This window comes from Mixophyes fleayi, chromosome 1 (assembly GCF_038048845.1).
Source record: "Mixophyes fleayi isolate aMixFle1 chromosome 1, aMixFle1.hap1, whole genome shotgun sequence".
NCBI classification, from domain to species: Eukaryota; Metazoa; Chordata; class Amphibia; order Anura; family Limnodynastidae; genus Mixophyes; species Mixophyes fleayi.
Window position 1 is genome coordinate 338,026,851 of NC_134402.1, and position 6,036 is coordinate 338,032,886.

The window sequence follows — 6,036 nt, forward strand, 5'->3', positions numbered from 1 at the left end:
ACACAATACAGAGAGCAATCTTATGACCACCATATAACACAAAAAGCATTTTTGTGACTGCCACACAATATCAAACCCCTCATCATAAATTTACCCCTCCCAAAATCATTAACTCCTACAGCCTCATCATAACAACCCCTCCACAATTAACCCTTGTATGATCATTAACTCCCTCATCCTCATTATTATTTAACCTCCACATAATTGATTAATTCCATTCATATTACTAACTCCCTAATTACCTCCCTCAGTCTCATAAAAAAAACACCATCACCCTAATTATCAAACCCAATCATCATAACAAACCTTATTCTAAACATTAATTTTTGTATGAGACGATTATGAGAATCTGCACTATAGAAAAGAACATACCAAAAAGTAATAGTGTATGTGCCCAGTCTGAGTGCCCACTGTTCAGCAATGTTTCAGAATTGTTTAAATGTGCGAAGACTCCAGTGATATCAAAGGGAAGACTGACTGCAAACATTACAATCTTATTGTGCTATATATATTTTTATGTAACAGAGACAAACTTCTCAACTTAGTTTAAAATGTGCAATGTATTGGTGACATGAACATATTTGTTTTATTACATGCTTTATGAAGCTTTTATAAAACAATTAGTACAATAACTGTGACATAATGATGTAGACTATTGAACCACATATGTGACCAAAAGTAGACTTTTAGAAAGTAATCAGTTTGGAGACTACATTGTAAGATATTGTATGCTGTTAATCATGTATGCGTCTTAATTCAATAAGTTACACAACACTCGCATAAAGTGCCAATATTTATTTCTTATTGTGGTGGTCGAGTACTGATGGGAAATCCTTCCTTTACCTTGTCTCTCAGATACGAGTCAGGTTCTTTTCTCTTTTGGATATCCGGTGGTCAGGAGATAAATACTTCAATGAAAGGGGCAAAGATTGGTCAAACAACTTGGTTTTATTGAGAATGCGGTAAGGATAGTTTTGGTAAGCTACCGCGCCACTGACCCCTTCAGCTCAATAGTAATGACAAAATAATGCATCTGATCAGCATAGAGCACAATAGCATTTAACATATAACATACACCTGGTGAGTATAAGGCACAATAGCGATCACATCTTCAATACACATTGTCTAATAAGGCACACAGGTAATCACAGTTACTACTTTCAAGTTAACAATATCTGACTGGTGATGGTGCAAGAACCATCAATAATAACTTATCAAGACTCTTACGGTCACTACCGCGCCCACTAGAGGGCTCCTTCTTATTCAGGTGTTTGGGGTACCGTGCTATTCCCTATGGGTCAGGCGCCCCAATTTTAGCATCTACTGCTGAGTTAACTTGAATTGCAGCGGTACCACTAACACTGAATGTCACACCGTCAATATTAATAAATCAATTCTTAGGTAAATCACATAACATTAACATCATCTAAAACATTTGGCGCACCAATATTATCCCCGGTAATGTTACCATATTTTCCACTCAGTCCTGGGCTGACCTGTCCACAGGAATTTGGTACTGTTCCAATGTCCTGCAGAGGTTTCCATCAAGGGTTAAGTATTATAGTAGAAAGCAGGGCTGTTGTTCATTTCAGCCACAAGATGGCGCTGTTCTCTCAACAGTCAATGAATCTCTATCAGCACATGTGCTCTGCAACAGGATATAGTGTCCAGATATCAGCACACACACAGGATATAGCTGAAACGACCGTCTTAATTGTTCCCTGCAGCCTGTGTAAAGGTATGATCTGGGGGAAAAGCTCTCACAATCCTTCCTTGTACAAGAATGCAATGTCAGTTTTGGATAGATTCTCTCATCACTCTTCCCTCTGACACTGGGGTGTGTGCAGTACACTGCAGGCTAGGGTTTTACCTTGAGACGGTTCTGCAGTTAGTGGAGACTGTCTTTGGCGCCCCGCTGCATGTCCCCAGCTGTTCTCCGTTTGTTTGCTGGCAATGTCACAGTTCTGGCAGCAGCTCACTCTTGTCTCTGCTCGGCTGCACGTCCTCCCCCTTGTTCCTTCTACCATGCTGCTCTCTCTTTTTTCCTCCTTCCTGCACATCCTCTTCCTGTTATTCTCCCAGCCAATCAGGGCCTTCATCCTCCTCCTGTCAATCACTCCTGGGCACAAGTTTTCAGGAGCACAATTAACCCCTTGTAGCCCTGCATTTTAAAAGCGTTTATGCACTCCTCTGTGCTGTTCAACAGGGCTTTGGAGTACCACATTATCAGCACTTAATTTAGATGTATTTAAGTTAAGATTGATGAGCATGAAATCTAGGTTTTGCCAACACACCAACATTAATCCCCTATTTCAGAACCTCAATTTTTAAGCAGATTTTCTTTCATCGCCTTCCCTTTTGGCAAGTTAACTTTTTTTTTTAATTCAAAACTATAATCAGCCTGCAACATAAACTATTGTGTGTTAATTTGAGCCGAAAGGGCTAGATTTACTAAGCTGCGGGTTTGAAGAAGTGGGGATGTTGCCTATAGCAACCAATTAGATTCTAGCTTTCATTTATTTAGTACATTCTACAAAATGACAGCTAGAATCTGATTGGTTGCTATAGGCAACATCCCCACTTTTTCAAACCCGCAGCTTAGTAAATCTAGCCCCTTGTCTGTGTATTATGTCCTTGTTTAAAGGTGCTGCAAAATATGTGTACACCTGTATAATTCATAAAGTGTGTCTATTGCAAATCAGAGAAAAAAATAATGTAAGAATGAATATTCCCACTGCATTTGCAACTATTATATTGAATATCTTAAAATTGTAGGATCTGCACATTGTCTGCAGGGGACTTGCTGATATGCTCAGCATATAAATCTGGCATGTCCCTGCGAGTCACATTTGTCGGAACAAAAATGTGCGTGTGTCCAATGTGGAGGGGAGAGTGTGTGAGCATTCCACCGCTAGAGGCCAGTATACCGTGCAAATGCACAGCAGGAGAAGCAAGTAACGGCAGCCTGCCGGCGCTTTGTACACCAAGCAGGTAAAGACACAGTCGAATCCGTCTGCTGCTGAAGGTAAGGCGGGAACAGTGAAGCATGACAGAGCCCACCGGTAGCTCCGACTATAGCCTGGAGAGCAGTGGAGACATGTATGACCCAGACTCTTTGGAGGAGAACGGTTCAGACACCAGCAATGATGCCCCGTTGCCCACCACCGCAGCAAATTGCAGGTACCCAGAGGTAAGTTCTATGTACGACCATTCTCGACTTTCTGGCAGCCGTGTTTTAAACACAGAGGGTCGGAGAGACGACGCAGTGTCTGTCCAAACGCTATCCAGAAACAGTGATGGCTCCAGGGCGTATAACCAAAAGTAGTACTGACTGTACTGTGAGAAGCCCCTCTTTAAAATTGCCCGGCACATGGAGCATGTTCACCATAATGAGACTGAAGTAGCCTGGGCCCTAAAATTCCCCAAGCACTTGAAAGAAAGGTGCATGCAAATAGCGCATCTTCGCAATAGGGGCAACTTTGCAAGCAACGTTGAGGTAATGAGGGCTGTGTAGCCTGCCAGGGCTTGTTTGCAAGGAAATACCTGTGGCGACAGATGAAGAGATGTAAGCTAAACCGAAGGGGCAACAAGCTCACACCTGGCAAGAACAGAGACCAGTCATTGTGCGCCTTTGCTCAGCTTGTTCCACCTGACATCAGTGGTGGCTTTTGGAAGCTCTTGAGTGACATGACCCAGGATGAAGTCTTACTTGCAGTCAAAAATTACTGATGCATCATGCAGATGGGACAGCATCTGTTCAACTGGGTCGGATCAGATGTTGGCAGGCACGAGTACATCCATCAGGCTACAGCTACAGGCCAGAAGAGGATGGAAGGATGGAAGACTTTACTGGCCCATCGAACTTTCTGCACGTAGTAGACGCTGTGAAGCTGGTAGCTGGCTATGACGAGGAGACGGGTACATTTAAGACGCCCTCGCTGGCACTTAAGGTCAGGCACAGCCTGCAATAGATAGCGAACTTTGTTAGTGCCGAGCCATGATGGAGGACTGCACTGCTGTGGTTGAAAGTGCACAAAATTTCATTAAACTATATGAGGCGAGATGGAATGAGTTTGTCACGACTTGCATTCTGCAGCTACTGTCTGCAGTGACTTTATTGGATTTGTTATGTATTCTACTTGTAGTACCACTGCCCACCAAAGGGGCCACTGTGCTACTTTGATTATTTTCCTTGATCACTGGGAGTGGTTTCAGCTGCATGAGGCCTATACAAACCTGCCTGCTTCAAACAGTCTGGGCCAGATCATTAGGTCACTCCTGTGAGCATTTCCATGTGCTCAGCTCCAGTCTGCATTACCAAGTTGTCAGCTCCAGTCTGCATTACCAAATTGTCAGCTCCAGTCTGCATTACCAAGTTGTCAGCTCTAGTCTGCTTCACCAAGTTGTCAGCTCCAGTCTGCATTACCAAGTTGTCAGCTACTGTCTGCATTTCCAACTTGTCAGCTACTGTCTGCATTACCAAGTTGTCAGCTACTGTCTGCATTACCAAGTTGTCAGCTACTGTCTGCATTACCAAGTTGTCAGCTCCAGTCTGCATTACCAAGTTGTCAGCTCCAGTCTGCATTACCAAGTTGTCAGCTCCAGTCTGCATTACCAAGTTGTCAGCTACTGTCTGCATTACCAAGTTGTCAGCTCCAGTCTGCATTACCAAGTTGTCAGCTCCAGTCTGCATTACCAAGTTGTCAGCTCCAGTCTGCATTACCAAGTTGTCAGCTCCAGTCTGCATTACCAAGTTGTCAGCTCCAGTCTGCATTACCAAGTTCTCAGCTCCTGTCAGCATTACCAAGTTCTGTGAGTTCAGGTCTCTCATCAGGACTGGACTTCCTTTGTGAGACTTACCCGTGGTTGCAGTGCACCGCTATTCCAAGATCTGCTATTGTTGCTCTCTCTACACCTGCTGCGCTGAATACTATCTACGGATCTGTTAAGTCTTCTATATTGTTGTTCCCATTGAACTGTTGCTTGGTTTTTTCATTTCTGTATATCTGTGCCACAATCCGGGGTGGACTGTTATTTGTGTTTCTTAATAAAGCCACTTTAACCTCTTACGCTCTCTCCGTGGTCATACCTGAGAAATCCTGACAGTATGATCTGGCCCTAATACCAAGCCTGCTGCTGCACGGCTTTCATCTCTTTTGGAAAGGATTTCCATGGTAGTGGCCTACTCCGTATTCAACATTAAGACCATGGCTGCTATTTCCTCCGAAAATTTCCTGTTCCAGTTGCTCCAAGTGGACATTCTTCAACTTCGCACTCAAATAGCGCAAGTATCTTCTTTGCTGAACCAAGTGCTTGAGCAACTTCCAGTTTCCACCCCTAATACATCCTGCTGTAAGGAGTCTAACTGTGCTGCTAACATTTCATTACCAAATTTGTCTGCCTTTGACTCTCTGCAAGCAGTACCTTCCAATATTCCTGTAACAAATTCCAGGTTTTCAGGTGCTCCACGCCCTCACCTGACCAAAGAGGAGCGATGGCGCAGGAGGACCTACAAACTGTGTCTTTACTGTGCCAGTGATGTACATTTTTTACAGGATTGCCCGCTCCGTAGACTCCGACCATCTTGAACCTCTACCTCCAGCTCTGAGTCGCAAGCTTCTGTCTCCATTCCAGAAACGCTGTCTGCTTCCATGAGAAGCCGGGTTCCCCAGTTTGACCCAGAGGGGGCGCTGCCCTTACAGTCTGCTCCAGAGGGGGCGCTGCCCTTACAGTCCGCTCCAGAGGGGGCGCTGCCCTTACAGTCCGCTCCAGAGGGGGCGCTGCCCTTACAGTCCGCTCCAGAGGGGGCGCTGCCCTTACAGTCCGCTCCAGAGGGGGCGCTGCCCTTACAGTCCGCTCCAGAGGGGGCGCTGCCCTTACAGTCCGCTCCAGAGGGGGCGCTGCCCTTACAGTCCGCTCCAGAGGGGGCGCTGCCCTTACAGTCCGCTCCAGAGGGGGCGCTGCCCTTACAGTCCGCTCCAGAGGGGGCGCTGCCCTTAAAGTCCGCTCCAGAGGGGGCGCTGCCCTTAAAGTCCG